The sequence below is a fragment of the Dendrobates tinctorius genome, unplaced genomic scaffold (assembly GCF_039654945.1).
Source record: "Dendrobates tinctorius isolate UK_male_01 unplaced genomic scaffold, ASM3965494v1 ptg000059l, whole genome shotgun sequence".
Classification (NCBI taxonomy): Eukaryota; Metazoa; Chordata; class Amphibia; order Anura; family Dendrobatidae; genus Dendrobates; species Dendrobates tinctorius.
The window spans coordinates 19,468,387-19,487,275 of record NW_027361727.1 but is presented as its reverse complement, the minus strand read 5'-3'; the positions used below and the strand labels follow the sequence as shown (position 1 = coordinate 19,487,275).

General features: G+C 43.1%; 1 protein-coding gene across 1 annotated transcript in view; it reads left to right on the top strand.

Moving 5' to 3' along the window:
• Positions 1-5,274: 5,274 nt before the first annotated feature.
• LOC141092459 (spexin prohormone 2-like) overlaps positions 5,275-18,889 on the top strand; it is a 50,615-nt gene continuing 37,000 nt past the window's right edge. The window contains exon 1 of the mRNA XM_073578623.1: positions 5,275-5,345. The gene's annotated coding sequence lies outside the window, so the exon portion shown is untranslated. The remainder of the gene's footprint in view (positions 5,346-18,889) is intronic.

The following is an 18,889-nucleotide window of genomic DNA, read 5'->3' as shown; positions in this document are numbered from 1 at the left end:
TGTCTGATAAAATCACATTTTTTGCCACAGTGTTTACAAAATTGCAAGAAAACACACAACTTGACCAGAAAGGATATTTGCACATGGAACCGAATTTACAGCCGCAAAAATATGTGCCAAATTTTACATATTTCAATACAGAAATGCCACACTGAAGGTGTTCTAGTGTGGCCTCCACTCAAGTCAGAGTAGACGTGCTAGAGCGCCTTGGTTAGTATTTATCTCATAGAGATGTTTTTCCCCAATAGTCAACCTCACAGTTCAAGCTGGAAATTGAGGTTTTAAGCCCCCGTTACACATAGCGATATCGCTACATGTGATACTTACCTCCGACCGCTCCCCCGCTGATTATCGCTGATCGCGCGAGAAGATCCTGGATCATTTCTCGTCGGGCGCTTCCTGCTGGGCTTCCAGTGGCGCCGACGAGCGACGCGTGGACGCGGGCGGGAAGACGTCAGGATCGCCGCGTCTGACAGGTAAGTAGCGACCCCCGACCCCAGCGATGTCGCTGGTGAGATCTGCCTGTGTGGCAGCTCACTAGCGACCACTTAGCGATGCACCAGTGAGCCATATCGTTGTCGGGATCGCTGGTGCATCGCTAAGTGTAACGGTACCCTTACTCATAAAGCATGAGATGTAGTAAGGAATTTTAATCAGTTTTCTGTAAAAAAAAAATTGCAATGTGTTTCACTCTATATTTGCGCAAGAATTTGCAACAGGTCATGAATGTCAGATCAGTGGGGGTCTGTTACCCACCCTCTGCTGTGCAGCAATTTACTATGGGAGCTGAGCTGCAGCACCTGAACAAACAATGATATGTTAATAAGCCACTACTCTGCATACAATGGCATATTTGAGCAAAAACTTTTTGTACCTCCCTGACTTTTCTCATGTATATACAGCTCTGGCAAAAAATTAAGAGACCACTGGAAAATTTTCAGTTTGTCTGATTTTTCTCTTTATATTTTTGAGTAAAATGTAAATTGCTCTTTTATTCTATAAACTACTGACGACATGTCTCCGAATTTCCAAGCAATAAATTTTGTATTTATTTTCTGAAAATGAGAAATGGTCAAAATAATAAAAAATACAGTGCTTGCAGACCTCCAATAATGCTAAGAAAACAAGTTCATAATCATTTTGAAATACTAATCAATACTAATGTTTTAATTCAGGAAGAGTTTAGAAATCAATATTTTGTGGAATAACCATGATTTTTAATCACAGCTTTCATGGTGCTTTTGAGTAACCTTTTGCCACTCCTGGTACAAAAATGTAAGCAGTTCTTCTTTGTTTGATGGCTTGTTACTATCCTTCTTCCACCTGATTACATTCCAGAGTTTTTCAATGGGATTCAGGTCTGGAGATTGGGCTGGCCATGACAGGGATTTGATGTGGTGGTCCTTCATCCACACATTAATTGACCTAGCTGTGTGGCATGGCGCATTGTCCTGCTAGAAAAACAAGTCCTCAGAGTTGGGGAACATTGCCTGAGCAGAAGGAATCAACTGTTTTTCCAGGATAACCTTGTATGCGGCTTGATTCATACGTCCCTCACAAAAGATTAACCTGCCCAATTCCAGTCTTGCTGAAGCATCCCCAGATCATCACCGATCCTCCACCAAATTTCACAGTGGGTGCAAGACACTGTGGCTTGTACGCCTCTCCAGGTCTCCGTCTAACCATTAGACGACCAGGTGTTGGGCAAAGCTGAAAATTAGACTCAATAGAGAAGATTACCTTACTCCAGTCCTCTGTGGTCCAATCCTTATGGTCTTTGGCAAAGTTCAGCCTGGCTCTCCTTTGCTTCTCGTTGATGAAAGGCTTTTTTCTAGCTTTACATGACATGAGCCCTGCCTCGAGGAACCTGTTACACACTGTTCTTGTCGTGCACTTCACCCCAGCTACCATTTACCAGTCCTTTTGTAGGTCACTTAATGTCATCCTGCGGTTGCTGAGTGACATTCGAATAAGATGATGGTCATCCCGGTCGGTGGAGAGTCATTTTCGCCCTCTGCTGGTCTGTAGCTTTGTTGTCCCCAATGTCTGCTCTTGACCTTGTTGTAATGGACTGCCGTCTTAGAAATTTTAAGAATGGAGGCAACATGATGCTCACTATATCCCTCTGCTAGTAAAGCCAGAATTGAGACCTTCTTTTCCTCACTCAAGACTTTACTTTTCAACTCCTTTGGCATAGTTAAATGTTATTTTTTCTTTCCTATTACTTTTGGCATATTATTAGCACTTGTTTTGCTATCCAACTTCTCCTATTGCAAGAGGATTGTGAACACCACAGCAGGGTTTTTTATACTTTCCTTCAGTAAATAAGATTTGGTTCAGGTGATCACCTAATCAGAAGCACATTAAGTAGAATGAGGTGCACTCTGGTTGGAATTCAACTGACACAAGAATGGAATGGCTGCCAGACATGTAGAGAAGCTGATTTTAAAAAAACAGTGCAGTGGTCTCTTAATTTTTGCCAGAGCTGTATATATATATATATATATATATATATATATACTCCTTCTCACCCCCACCGGGAGGTGGTCTTTTATTATCCTTTCTCATTCTCAGGTCCTCTATCAGAGGCCTGGGAGTTTGAGGGTTCTGCCCAGGATCTTAGTTGTTCCCAACATTGCATTCCCAACATATACATATTTCTCTCTATATATGTATATGCAACGTGGCGCCGGGCAGTAGCTGTGGGCAAGGTACTGGTATGTTGTGCCCTGACACATTACAGGAAGGTGGGGGTCCTGACTGGGTGTGTGGACCTGTGCTGTGAGGGAGTTATGCCTGTGAAGGACGCATGTAACCGATGTTGCTGGTTTGTCAGGCCAGGTGTTGAGGGAGATCAGTTCAAAGAGATCAGTTCAGTGAGGGAAAACACCATTCAAAAATAAACTTTTTGATGAACCGGAACTTGGTAGGGAATACACACAAGAGATAGTGGGTACAAAGTCTTATGAACGCTTTCTTTACAACTCTTCTTGGTCTCTATCTTCACCTTTCCTCTTCACTCTTTCTACTGATTCCCTGTTTCCACTGTTTCTCACTAATTCACCACAACCCAGCTCAACACTGCTTAGTAAAAGTCATGGCTTTGTCCCACGGCCCTGCGTCTTCTTTCCCTTAAGGGTGCCAGCACTCCTCTTATGTTGACACTCTGCAAGTCTCGCCTGGGGCACTTTACTACTCTCATGTACTCAGTCCTGTTTAGGCTCGTTACCTTTAAGAGTTATAAATTTTACATGGGGAGTTCATATGTGATCGCCTTGATTTAACAGAGAATGAAAGAATGCTAATTACGTGTCGTCCTTAACCTATTGCTATGTTAAGGTACAAAACGGAGTTAAGATAGAAAGAATGTGGAGAAAATATTGTAAAGGGAACATTTATGATATACAACTGAACAGGACTAGCGAGATTCTGGGAACACAAGTTTAGTTACTTTCCCGGAATCGTGATGAACTAAAGAATACTAGAAGTATTTTAGAAAAAAAAAGTATTTGAAGGACTCCTTGCCAATTGTTAAGTGAGGTGAGGTTTTTGCTTTTCTTTTGGGGTTATGGGATGACAAATCTTATTGGATTTATGCAGAGAGAGGAAGGAATGTATTGTACTAAATACACGAGACTGACAAAACTTTTGGGATGCACCTCACTGAATTCGTATGTGGCCATGTAATAGGGTATCACCATTGCAACAAGTAAGTTTCTGAAATTTCTTCTTTCCTAAACATTTCAAAAATAAAGTGTGATTGGTATTATTGAAAAATGGAAGCATTTAAGAACAAAAAGAAATCCAGCCAGTGGTCACCAACTTAATGTTACAGAGATGGGTCGCCAAGTGCTGAGGCATATAGCGCTTAAAGGGAATCTGTCACCTCATTTTTGGCATATGAGATGCGGCCACCGCCATCAGGGGCTTATCTACAGCATTCTTTAATGCTGGAGATAAGCTCCCGATGTAACCTGAAAGATAAGAGAAACAAGTTAAATTATACTCACCCCGGGGTCCGGTCCAGACCGATGGGTGTCGCGGACCGGTCCAGCACCTCCCATCTTCTAGCAATGACGTCCTCCTCCTTACTTCTGCCGCGGCTCCTGCGCAGGCGTACTTACTCTGCCCTGTTGAGGGCAGAGTAAAGTACTGCAGTGCGCAAACGCTGGACCTCTCTGACCTTTCCCAGCGCCTGCGCACTGCAGTATTCTGCTCTCCCCTCAACAAGGCAGAGTAAGTATACCTGCACAGGAGCCGCGGCAGAAGTAAGAAGGAGGACGTCATCGCTAGAAGATGGGAGGCGCCGGACCGCGACACCCACCGCACCCACCCCTCGGTGAGTATAATCTAACTCGTTTTTCTTATCTTTCAGGTTACATCGGGGGCTTATGCACAGCATTACAGAATGCTGTAGATGAGTCCATGATTGTAGATAAGCCCCTGATGGCGGTGGCTGCATCTCATATGCCAAAAATGAGGTCACAGATTCCCTTTAAAAGACAGTATAAATAAAACACTAGCTCCACAAAGCACACATCAAAAGCTGCTGGGAGATACAGATGGAACTTTTTCAAAGGACGTATCAAAGAAGTATCCCAACAGTGTGTGCATTGCACACTGTCACAATTTGATAGTCTGGAGTCACAGAATAATTGCAGAGATTTCTGCTCAACCTGGAAAACGCCTTTAATATTATTCAAAAGGTACTGTATACTACTATATTGGGTAAGATCACTTATTGTTACCAATGGGTATCACATCAACCGTTAACCATCATCTATAGTTCTCCAAATATATTTTCAATTATGGATGTGCATCCAATACATACTACATATAATAAATAGTGTAAAGGCATTCAATTTTGTCAGAGAGAGACAAAGATTATTTTTTTGTAACCTATACCCCACACAATCACACTTCTTTTCCTCCTTCCACTCACCACTCCACCATCACACTTCTTTTCCTCCTTCCACTCTGATACCAACTCCCAGAAGTCGTGATAAGAGGCTTCAATTTCACAATTTTTTATTCGAATGGCTGGTATTAGATTGAAGATTTTTTTTGTTTGTTTCATGAATAATAAAAAGGAAATGTAAATAGAAAAAAAAATAACTTACTGGTGGTGACGTTGCGGCAACAGCTGATGGAGTCATTCCCATAGTAGATCACATACTGTGTACCAGGCACAAAGCTCATGAGAGACGCGTTATTCCAGCTGTTATCAGATTCCCAAATCAAATTTCCATATATATCAATTATATTTTGCAGGAAGAATCCCTCTTCCAGTCCTGTGATATTTATTCGGGAGGAGGAAATCTGGATGCTGATGGTTTCACATTCAGGTACTTCTGTAATAAATAACACATGTAAACTTGAAAGCTGGCCGGTGATTGAGTACATCTAGATTGCCATACACAAGAAGTGATTTTTTTTAAAATGGGGCTTGTGAGCAGTCATGTTTTAGCATAAAAATGCAAAAAAAAAATGGACCAGTCCTTAAAGGGTTAAAAGAGATGTAACATTCTCAGTTCACCCACCTACGTAAAGAAGAGAGATTGGTAGATGGTGACCAAACGAGAGACAGACCTTTGGGATTCAGAGATCTGGAGTCAGTCTGATGGGCGCGTAAAGTGTGTCCCTTTAGTGGCCATAAATCTTGATGTTAAATCAAGACCTTGTGCCAATGATAAGTGGTTCTCAACTTGAATACCTTTTTTTTTCTTAGTCATTCTTAAAAGTATTATATCCAGTTACTTTATTATTGTTTCACTGGGTAGATTTTTCTCTTATATTTTATGTTTAGACTTTCCAGTATATGTTTCTTCATGGCACCTTGGTAGATGTATTTTTTTGGCACCTCTGACTTATTAAATTGCTGTAGTGCAATGCTCTCTTGGCTAATTGGCCAGCTATCTCTACCAAATCATTTATCCATATTCATGCGCAGTTTGGCTAAGCATGCATGTGTAATTAATGGGAAGAACAGAAAAAAATAGCTGTCACGCATTTTTTTGAGGCATCTTATCTACTCTGGAAACAAAAGGGTCGAGTGTGATAGTTCTATAGACCTGATCATACTTTACCCCTACATCATCTGGCAGTGGAAAGTCAGATGCCCCCATACTTCTTAGAAGGTCAGCCATCACAACTGGAATTAATGGCTTTAGAAGTCTTTTATGATGTTCTCCAAGGTGGTGTTCAAAATGGCCTCCATCATATATTTCAAACAGCAATCCATCATAAGAACGCATGAGGATGAGTTGCAGCCTGAAGAACCACTGATTTAGATTTGTGAACTGACTGACAGGCTGAGAGGCAAAATCATGAACAATCATAAACGATATCTCACTCAACCTGAGAGATTTACAACTGGATGTGGAGCAGGGTTAAAGCAAATCTATCATCAGGATTTTGCTTTGTAAACTACAGACACTGTCAGGACGGTGCCATTACACTGAATAAAATAATACCTGGGTTGATGAATTCCATGGTTGTTGTTTAATCTGTATTTGCAGTTTTCAGTTAATGAGATTTTTGTGCTCCTGGGTGGGATTGTAGGTGGGTCTTTATTTGGTGCTCTGTTCTCATATTCATACTCATGGGCTTAAATGACAGGTCACTGAGCCTTCATTAACCTGCCTCGTATATTAAATACTGCACTTGTGCAGTTCATATTTTGGTACTTGAAAAAAAATAAATAACTACAGCAAAATGGCACTGGCGCATGCGCAGCAGCATCTATCACTTGGTGATAGATGCTACTGAGCAAGCACCGCTGTTGGCGCCATTTTGTTGCAGGAAAAAAAAATTTGGCTGCAACAAAATGGCATCGGTGGCGATGCTTGCACGGTTACATCTATCGGCAGATAGATGCTACTGCGCATGCGGCGGTGGCACCATGTTGTTGGAGGAGAAAAATATTGGCTGCAGATAAAATGGAGCCGGCGGCAGCGTTTGCGCAATAACATCTAAACTCTCTTTGATGGAGTATGTGATGCCAGCCAATTTGGAAACATTCTCGGAAAGTCCCTATATATCTATGTCTAAAAGGCGACCTCAGGGCTTGTGACTATAAGAAAAGCAACATCATTTTATTTTATTATCATGGTCTGGATATCCCAGAAAGTAACAAACTGCAAAATTATCTACAGAGGGAGTACAGTATTGAATTTTTTTTTATAATACTTGCTTGTTCTTAGCTTTAGGTAAAAGTTAATTAATACAGGACTTGCCATCACAGGTTTTGACCTAAAACCAAAAAGAAACACCAATCAAGCATAATGAAAAATATACTTATATATGTCATAAGGTAACAAACAGTAAAACAAAACTCAATATAAATATGATCTTTTCATTTCTCATATATTACATAATTATTTTGAATGATTTTCCTATTTTACTTTCCTCCTTGGGGTTTTAAGTGAAAATTAAAACTTTTTCTGCAATAATCTGACACATGCCCAGCTAAATCATTGTATTTGTGTATTTTGCTTCATAACTACGGTAAGTTCTTTATTCGGAAAAGAGATTTTCCAGCCTCCAGAAAACTTACCTCTCCGACATGCAAACAAAGAAAGAGCAGCAGACAAATCCGCAGCAGCTTCCTAGGATCCATTCTCCACAAAGCCGCACAGATCACCTACTGATATTCTGATCTATTTACAGAAGATATACAGAATCCACCACCATTGACTGCATAGACACTTTCCATGTGGATGAAACGGATAATGTTCAGGTTGTTCCCTGCAGTTGAACTAAAAGCAGCTAAATATTATTTTTGTGTCAATACTTCCTCATTCTATGGGACACGATATTTCTAAGTGGTATTTTTTCAGCCAGATACAACCCTTGCCCTGCAGATATTTCATGAAAATTTTTACTTATGGCAGCCAAAATATTTCCTAGACATTCATCAAAAATATAGAATTAAAAAATGTATCATAACACCTAATGTCATCTACTGTCTGAAAATAAATTATCCCCTTAAAGGAAATCTGTCACCCCATTTTTCGATTATCAGTTGCCGGCACCGCCATCAGGGGCTTATCTACAGCATTCTGTAATGCTGTAGATAAGCTCCCGATGTAACCTGAAAGATAAGAAAAATGAGTTAGATTATACTCACCCCGGCGTTCGGTCTTGTCCGATGTGTGTCGCCGTCCCATCCGGCGCCTACCATAATTTAACCGAAATAAACTTTCAGAGGAAAACTTACGAAAACTCCTAACCCCATGACTCTCAACCAAAGCTACTTTCTGCCATGGGGCCATGACTTTAAAATAATCAATTCCCCACCAGTCTATCCCTTACCATGTGCTGTTTTATGTGGAAATAAAAATAAAGTGCCAAACAAAAAGTAAACATAAATAAGGTTTCTTACAAAAGTAATATGTATAAAATATTGATAAAGTGCCAAACAAAATGGACGTAAGTACGTTTCTTCCCCCAGAAGAAGGCAATAGCCCAAACGTACGTAGGGGCAGGCACTGGCACCCACCTAGAGGTCATTTTTTTGTACTAGTTTGATTTTTTTCTTGTAGCCTGTCACACCTTTTTAGGAGATATGTTGTTTCATTATGATCCTTATGACCTTTTTTGGATGTATTAGGCTGGTTTCACACTTGCGTTTTTTTTTGCGGGATTTTAGCGCTAAAAAACGCATGCGATTTTTTTTCCTATACTTTGCATGGGATGCGCTTATGTGCGCATACACATGCGTTTTTATGCGTTTTTCCGCGCATGCGTTTTTTTGCGGTATGCGCTCGGGCGCACAAAATGCATTCTGTTGCATTTTTTGAGCGTCCAACTTGCCTCAAAAAAACGCATGCGCACGCAATGCGTTTTTTTACAGCAAAACACCCATTATAAGTCTATGGGTGCGCATATGTGCGCATTGGCATGCTTATGTATGCGTTTTTTTGCGCATGCGTTTTTTTTTTTACCATTAGTTGGACAATGGAATTTAGGGGTTTGGGTTAGAGTTAGGGTTAGTTAAGGGGGTTTAGGGCTAGGGTTAGGGTTAGCTAGGGTTTAGGGTTAGGGTTAGTATGGTTTGGTTAAGGGTTAGGGTTAGGGTCAGGGTTAGGGTTAGGGTTAGTATGGTTTGGTTAAGGGTTAGGGTTAGGGTCAGGGTTAGGGTTAGGGTTAGTATGGTTTGGTTATGGGTTAGGGTCAGGGTTAGGGTCAGGGTTAGGGTTAGTATGGTTTGGTTAAGGGTTAGGGTTAGGGTCAGGGTTAAGGTTAGGGTTAGGGTTAGGGTTAGGGTTAGGGTCAGGGTTAGGGTTAGGGTCAGGGTTAGGGTTAGGGTTAGGGCTAGTAAAGTCATGGTTTGGGTTAGTGTGAGGGGCCACCTAATGTTGGAAAAAACGCAAACGCAGTAAAAACGCATTAAAAACGCATACAAACGCATAAAAACGCTGCGTTTTTTTCATGGATGCTCATAAAAATGCTTGAAAAAAACGCAGCATTTGTATGCGTTTTTTCAATGCATTTTTTTGCTGGAAAAACACGCTGCAAAAAAAAGCAAGTGTGAAATTAGCCTTAACCTGTGAAGTGTGTTAGCTTATTTTTGTCTATGCACAACCTCTTCATAACATGTGGTGGGTTCTTGTTGCCAAATTATTGGTTTCTCACTTTTTAACCTTGTCTGTTTTTTGGTTTCTTTTTGTCAATAAAATTTTGTATTTTTTTTATTATGATTGGTTCTTGTGTACATTTTTTCTTTTTCTGATCTAAATTTACTGTATATGTATACTTATATATATATATATGTATATATATATATATATACTGATATAAACGGTGCTATTTACTCAGTGCCCCAGTATATCGCTAGGCATGATGAGAGCTAGTTTGAAACAGACTCATCATGTTGTCTTGTTACCTTTTCGAGAAGTACAACAAAGTGTGACAATATTTAACCTTATCTTTTAGTGTGTCGGTTTCCTGTACCCCAAGTGTCAGTGTCATTATCCCATACCCCAATTATCAGTGCAGGAGACATGTGCATCTCCAAACACCAAAAAATGTTCTTTAGGCTATGTGCCCACGTGGCGTTTTAAAACGCTCACTAAAAACCAGATTCCTTCCCAGAAATCGCGCGTTTTTTTCAGCGCGATTTTACCGCGATTTTACCGCGATTATGATCGCAATTTTGCCGCGATTTTCGTGTGCGATAGTCAAGCACTTTCCAAGCGATTTGAAGCATCGCTTGGAAAGTGATTGACAGGTTGGTCACACTCGTCAAACATAGTGTTTGACAAGTGTGACCAGTTTTTTACTATTGAGGCCGCCTATGCGGCGTCAATAGTAAAAGATAGAATGTTAAAAATGATAAAAAAAATAAAAAAATCGGGGTATATTTACCTTCCGGCGTCCCGCTCTGCATTCTCGGGCCTCAGCGTTCCCAGTAACTCCTTGCGAGACCTGTGATGACGTAGTCTCGCGTTGCTATAGCTAGAGTCACGCGAGACTACGTCATTACAGGGCCTTGCCGCAAGGCATTACTGGGAGTGCTAAGGCCGGGAATGCAGCGCGGGACATCGGAAGGTAAATATACACCGATTTTTTATTTTTTATTCTTTTTTTTACAGGGGTATGGTACCCAGGGCCTGGAGGACAGTCTCCTCTCCTCCACACCATGGGGACCAACCGCACATGAGACGCTTAACTTCCCGCATGTTGGGCATAGCCACATGCGGGAAGTCAGCGATTCTCATGCTTTCCCATGGGTGCGGAATCGCGGCAATTCTTTGCGATTCCGCTCAAAAGAATGAGCATGCTGCGATTTTTTCAGCGATGCGATTCTGCCGCGGAAAAAACCGCAGCATTACTACACCATGTGCGGAATGCCATAGGAATGCATGGGGGGCGTTCTGTACACGATTTTTAAACGTTTTCGCAGCGTTTTCGCACCGAAAATCGCGGCAAAAACGCTTAAAAATCGTAAACGTGGGCACACAGCCTTAAGAATAAAGCTCTGCATGCTTTTTGGGGACAATCATATATTATCATAAAACTGTTAAGTAGTGGCAAATATTGAACTACTAAGGGGGAATGATAACATTAAAACCATATGTGATGGCACAGTATTTATTCTTAATTATCCAGATGTATTATTTAGGTTTCCATTTGTGGAATGGCTGCTGATTAGCTATTGTATCTGTCCTAGTATTACGGTCCTAGTAATGTTCTACTATCCTTGGGAAACAAAGGCACAGGATAATTAAACAATGTTTGTTAATATGTTGATGACCTATTGGTGCTCTGCAAATATGAAGGACAATCCATGCATGTTGTTTTAACACTCCAGCAAGGAGGGATGGCCTCCTTCTACCTTATGTCAAGCCTGTGGAAGAATGCCTGAATGAGAGTTGTGACCTGAAAAAACGGAGGATCTGCCTGTGTTTAGAGAGACTCTAAATTACAGTAGCCATGGCATCATGGCTCCAACTGAAGAAATACAGAGCTCTTTCATTGAGCATCATTGAACCCTCAAAGACATTTAAAGAATCCAGGTTGGGACAATCAAGTCACCTGGCATCGAACATCATTGGGCTGCCAGCTCCCTATCTTGTTGTTACCTCTTCTTGGTGGGTGCCCAACAAAAGCGGGCTGCCACTGACTGGGGGTAGTCAGCCCTAGAAAACCCAAAGTTGCAGGTGCTCTAATCTTGGCAAGCCAGTGGAAGGGTGAGACTCTGTAATGTGCACCATATTGAGTATTTCCTGGGTGTGTTCTATATGCTATTGCTTCTTGGTGGTTCAATAAATTATTGCCACACTGTTTTATCCTCACATGTTGTCTGAGTAGTATTACGTCCACGGTAAATGGAGAGCAGCCATTCAGTGGGATGAGCCCTGGTCCATATACGGTTTCGGCTAGCGGACTAAGGCTGTGTGTCCACGTAGCGATTTTTAAGCGTTTTTGCCACGATTTTCGGCGCAAAAACGCTGCGAAAACGTTTAAAAATTGTGTACAGAACGCACCCCATGCATTCCTATGGCATTCCGCACATGCTGTGCTAATGCTGCACTTCTTTCCGCGGCGGAATCGCATCGCGGAAAAAATCGCAGCATGCTCATTCTTTTGTGCGGAATCGCAAAGAATTGCCGCGATTCCGCACCCATAGGAATGCATGAGAATCGCTTACTTCCCGCATGTGGCTATGCCCACCATGCGGGAAGTTAAGCGTCTCATGTGCGGTTGGTACCCACGGTGTGGAGGAGAGGAGACTGTCCTCCAGGCCCTGGGCACCATACCCCTGTAAAAAAAGAATAAAAAATAAAAAATCAGGGTATATTTACCTTCCGATGTCCCGCGCTGCATTCCCGGCCTAAGCGTTCCCAGTAATGCCTTGCGAGATCGCTATAGTAACGCGAGACCAACGTCATCACAGGTCTCGTAAGGCATTACTGGGAACGCTGAGGCCCGGGAATGCAGCGCGGGACGCCGGAAGGTAAATATACCCCGATTTTTTTATTTTTTTTAGCATTTTAACATTCTATCTTTTACTACTGATGCCGCATAGGCGGCCTCAATAGTAAAAACCTGGTCACACTTGTCAAACACTATGTTTGACGAGTGTGACCAACCTGTCAATCACTTTCCAAGCGATGCTTCAAATCGCTTGGAAAGTGCTTGAATATCGCACGCGAAAATCGCAGCAAAATCGCGATCATAATCGCGGTAAAATCGCAGTGAAATCGCGCGGAAAAAAACGCGCGATTTCTGGGAAGGAGTCCGGTTTTTAGTGAGCGTTTTAAAACGCTACGTGGGCACATAGCCTAAAGCACCCACTGTCTTCACACAATAATACTAGAAAAGGCGTTGATTTTCACATGCATGCAGAACTGTTCCATACTGACAAAACCAAAGAAAAAAAAACAGAATGAGCAAATACCCTGAAGTAAATAAATAAACAGCAACAGTGCATGAAAATAATACAGGGTACTTGGTTAACATATTTTTTATAAAAAAAAGTAATCATCATCCCACCACATCACGGTGACCCTATTTGAGTCGGTCCTAACCTCTAATGCTAAAACCTTACCATGTGTATAACGATGTAGTGTGAATAAGGGCTCAGAACGACTGAGGCCTCGACTAATGAACACTCAGCAGTGGGGAGCTTTTTAAACGTAGTGCCCGGTTCAAAGAAAAGGGAGGTCATGCCCTGTAATGATAAGTAAGATATGTCTTCCCTGTGACATTCCAGAATCTTCCATTCTCTAAACTACAGATGAGACTCTGCCTGTCACATAGCTGCGGACCCTACTTCTTCCCCCACAGCTCACACACACTCACACCGCAACTCTGTGCCTGCTCGTAACCCTGCACCAGACACTTCCTGTGCAAACATTCTCCTCTCCACAGCTAAGGAATGTTAATTAGCTAAGTGGAAAGGATGTTCTTTGTTCTCTACCATGAGGCGAATTCAAGTATGGGGAGATATTAGCAAAGCTATAGCTCGGACTCTGTTCGCGGCAGAAAAATGAAACAGACATTTATGTGATATGCTCTGATCCGGCTTCACTATGGTGGTTCTTGCGAAGTTCTAACCCCAGCAGAAGCCGAGAAATGGGTTTCTGCTAAGTGGTGTGACATAACGACTTCATGTTTAGTTGTGGATGAATGCCAGCGACACGCTGGATAAGATGAGACTATGTGGGTGTTTATACGAGGTACCCTCTGCGAGATATGGTCATTATTAGTTTAGTAGTCAGATTCTAGCTCCAAGAGCAGGGGGAGGACCTTCCCCAGACTGCCCCTCTGGTGATGTCACACACCCAAAGGGATAAGGTATTCCCTCCCAAAAATTAGTCATTCAAGCTGGAGATTTCATGCCAAAAGGAACTCAGATGCAGGGAGATGTCTGGCCCCGCCTCCCCACATGGTTAGCCTAGAACCATCTAAGCACATGTAAGTGTTAACCTCTCTTTTAATCCCGCTTATTTTATATTTGCATTGTACATACCTAATGTCTCAACTTTGTAAATTTCTTTTTTCTCTGTAATCACTGCCCGTCTTTGGGAATAAACTATAAACTTATTAGCTCTGTCTCCATGCTCTAATAAACGAATTTACGTGACTTTAACATAATTACGCTACTAATTTGGGGGTTTGTTATGGGCCCTCTTAATTAACTCATTGATTAGGAGAATCGTAGCTGGTGGCGGCGAAGTGTGGTCTGGGCCCCGGGTACTGCTGGCTGTGACGGAAAGGGATTTTATAAGCTAATTGGGTGGCTGCGGCCAGAGCATTTTTAATTCCCTCACTGCAGCGTGCCGGGTGGCCAGACCTCATTGAGGCAGCCGACCGGTGACCAATTATCCCAAGTGTAATTCCCTGACTGACCTGAGGGTAAGGGGGCGCCGGAGAGCTGCGAGTTCCAAAGGGGAACTGAAAAGTTTCGTGAAGTACTGTGGGCAGCGGTGGGACAACCAAAATAAACCCCCCTGCAGTAAATTGTTCGGGCAAGACTAGCTTGCTGGTTTTTTATCACTTGGTGCCAGCGGTGGGATAACTAAGATAAGCCCCCCTGTGCCTGTGATAGCCGTGTGTTGGCAGTACATCGCGTCCCTTTGTCCGTGACATACCGGTGTCAGCGGCGGGATCATGACATGCCCCTATCTGCCCATGGTGCAGAAACTGAAACAAAGAAAAACATTGAACTGGAATGTAAGTTGGTGTGCATGCAGCATGTAATTACATGTTCACAAAAGAAATGAGCAAATACCCTGCAGTAAATAAACAGCAACAGTGCATGAAAATAATATATGGTACGTGGTAACAAATTTTTGATTAAAAAAAAAACGTAAAAGCCATCTCACCACATCATGTCTTTGCCTTTGCTTGCTCTTTCAATTTCTGCACCACGTGCAGATAGGGGCATGGCCTCCCTTTTCTTTGAGCTGGACATAACATTTAAAAAGCTCCCCTCTACTTGGTGTCTCATAGTTGTAGCCTTGGTCTTTCTCAGCCCTTATTCACACTATGTCATAAGACATATGGTAAGGTTTTAATACTAGCGGTTAGGATCGTCCCGAATAGGGGCCCCATTACCACTTGAGCTCCAGTGCAGCTGCACAGGTTAAATCAATGGCATGTCTGCCCTTGTCTTTAAAGGGAACCTGTTATCCCCCAGGGTGTTTTTCACTAAAAGAGCCACCTTCAGCAGCACTAAGGCTGCACTCTGTGAAGGTGGCTCTTCATTTTCTGACCCCCATTAATGCCAAAATATAGACTTTTATAAATCGCTCCTCATACCTGGATTCTGTCACAGAGGTATGGAGTGTCCCTCTGTTAAGGCTACTTTCACACATCAGGTTTTCGGCGTCAGGCGTGATCCGGCGTCGTGCCGGAACGCCGGATCCGGCAAATGTTTTGTAAAACCTGATGTGCCGGATCCGGTTTTCTGCCGGATCCGTCTTGTTCTTGACAGACAAAACCGGATCCGTCTCATCCGGTTCATCCGTTTTTCTATCCGTTTTTCGACGGATTACGCCGGATCCGGTTTTTAAAATTGACCCTTGTGGCCTTCTGAACGGGATTGGCTACTGGAAAACTATATATAGCGTGTTCCTACAGCCCTTCTTTGACAGGTTGTAGAGGAGAAAGTGCAGGTTGGAGAGAAGAGCAAGTTGGCGAAGATGGATGTTGTGATTGGAAATATTTTGAAGAATTTGGCGGATTTTATAGCGGAGGCGAATCGTTTGAGGGTGATTGTTCTGGAGAAGGAGAGAGCGAGACAGCAGCGCATCAGGCATCGTAGATGACGTTTGTGGATCCACCCCATCACAGCCAAGAGAATGACGCGTGGGGTCTATTCTACACTCTGCATGGACCTTCGACGAAACCCGGATAAATTTTTTGGATATGTTCGGATGAAAATGGAGAATTTTGATTACTTGGTGGAGCGCATTGCACACCTCATAAGAAAAGCGGACACCTATTGCCGCTTCTCTGTTTCACCCGCAGAGCGTCTGATGGTGACTTTAAGGTAAGCCACATTTATTGGATGTGATCGCATCAGAGCACACTTTCACTGCAATCTTGTTGGTGGTAGTTTGTATCTCCAAGTGTTATAGCTGAGTTTTGGTATGTAATGCTGTGATTTAAAACTAATTGATTGTTTTTTAATTCCCCACAGATTTCTTGCAACCGGACAATCCCTTTCGTCACTGCATTTCCAGTACAGACTCGGGATTTCCACCATATCTGGAATAGTGAAGTACACATGCCGTGCACTGTGGGACTCCTTAGCTGAAGAGTTTTTACCAGAGCCCACAACAGAGAGGTGGATTGAAATTTCAGAAAAGTTTCAACAGATATGTCAGTTTCCCAACTGCTTGGGCGCTGTGGACGGGAAACATATCCGCATTGTAAAGCCAGCTGGATCGGGATCGGAATATTTCAATTACAAGAAATATTTTTCAATTGTCCTCATGGCCATCGCTGACGCGGAATACAAATTTATTGCTGTTGATATTGGGGCCTATGGCCGCTCCAATGACTCTCAAGTTTTCAAACTGTCTGCCATGGGGCGTAAACTGTATGGAAACACCTTCCAGTTCCCACCACCTAGACCGCTGCCGCAAACATCTGGTCCACCTATGCCATTTGTCTGTGTAGGGGATGAAGCCTTTCAGCTGTCAGAACACCTTTTGAAACCGTACTCTAGCAGAGGATTGACAAGACCAAAACGCATTTTTAATTACCGCCTCACAAGAGCAAGAAGAATGGTTGAATGTACCTTTGGTATTCTGACAGCCAAATGGCGGGTCCTATTGACTGCGATCAACCTCAAGACAGAAACTGTTGACGAGGTGATCAAAGCTTGCGTGGTACTCCACAATTTTGTTATCTGCAAGGAACCCATTTCCATTGAGGACACCTCTGAAGAAACCACCTTGCAAGATTACCATGACATTACCACTAGAAGTTCTGTGACGGTTTCAGTAATGAGGGACAATTTTGCACTATACTTTATGTCACCTCAAGGCAGAGTACACTGGCAGGATGACAGAGTGTGAAAGATTTGTGCCCAACCAAACTTGTGTACCTTCTGTACCAACAGTATATACCTTTGCCAACCAAAGTTGGCTATCTTGTCATGGTCTCTATTTTTAGCTTTAGGCCACAGGTGTGTACCTGGTTGTGTTTTATGCAAAGTATTTCACCTTTTAACAAAAGTTGTGTACATTGTTAGGAAATCACCAACAATAAACACAACTTTTTAGGTGAAATACTTTGCTTCAAACACAACCAGGAACACAACTGTGGCAAAAAGCTAAAATTTACCCACAGTTATATACCTGGTTTTGAATACCTTTTTACCTTTTAAATACCCTGTATTTAACCTTTTTTTTAAACATATTTCGCCGCAGAAAGAAATGACAGACAACCAGTGTAAACAATAATTTAACTTTTATTTAAAATATTTTTTTTTTGTAAACTGTTTTTAAAGTTAAAAAAACTTTTTTAATCAAGGTTTGAAACCAACTGGGCATTTTTATTACAAAACACATCATAAATCTGTGTAGTGTGGGGTGGAAATACTGCTGGAGGGGCTGCGGGACACTTCGACAATGGGAGTGTGGAGAGAGGACTGGGATCGTGGTGGGGAAGGAACAGTTAGAGGTGATGGTGTGGAAAAAGCTACAGAATGGGTGGACATGTGGGAGGCAGAAGAGGTGGTGGGCGGTGGAGTGGAGGGTTGGGCAGGGACTGTAGGAGCAGATGATGTTGATGGAAAGTTGTATGGGGAAGGAGTTTGGTACGGGGAAGGAGTTTGGTACGGGGAAGGAGTTTGGTACGGGGCAGGTTGCTGGAAGTGGGGAGATGTCTGGTACTGGGGAGGTTGCTGGTACTGGGGAGGTTGCTGGTACTGGGCAGGTTGCTGGTATGTAATAGGAGGGGGAGGATGGAAAGTGGCTGGAGGGGGTGCAGATGTAATAGGAGGGGGAGGATGGAAAGTGGCTGGAGGGGGTGCAGGTGGAGGAACTACAGTGGTGGGAGGTGGAGGTTGGGAGGTAGCCTGCTGTAGAGCACCGTGGCACGAATGCATTACATGCATCTGCTGGGTAGGAGATAGTGTTGCCATGCGCTCCACAACAGACCTGAAAAAGGTGTGGTTTGGCGAAGATCTTGGTTCTGAATGCATGGTTTGCAGAAGTGTCTTCACCTCCAGAATGCTGGAGTTGATCTGCTGATAGCCTGCGGAGATTTGCTCTGACAAGACTTTTAGACAGTTCTGGAAAGATGCATTCAGATGCAAGAACTCTGGCGCATAACTCTTTTCCTGACCCCTCTGCCGCTGCCGCCCAGTACCCGCAGGTGTACTAGAGGTGGCAGGGGCAGAAGGGTGGGGTAAAGGGAAAGCGATCTCCTCACCAGCAGCTTCATGTAATGTAGGCGGCCACGATGCTCCTGTGCTGGTGGATGGGACAGATGGGTCGAATGTGTGGGAAGGCTGGGAAGGTGCAGATGTACCGGGGAGGTCGAAGTGTCCCTCGGTGCCGGTCTCCTCATGGATCGCCTCAGAAGGGTCCAATCGTGCAGGCTCCCGAGTGCTGCTCACCGTGCTGTGGAATAAAGAGAAAAAAAAACAATTAAAATAGTGACATGGTATGGCCCTGGCTGAAAAAAAAAAGTTACATCTAAACATTTTTTTGTCACATGTGGTGTGTAATATTTACCTTCTGGTGAGCATTGTCTCCCGGAGGAACGACAGGGCTCGTGCGTACTTGTACTTGCTCCTGCGTCCTCCAGATCCACTCGGGGCCCGCATCTCTTTATTGAACTCCTTCTTGAAACGATCCCTCACAGACCGCCACCGCTTCACAATTCTCTCCCCTGAAACGAGAAAGGACAAAGTGGTTAGTAT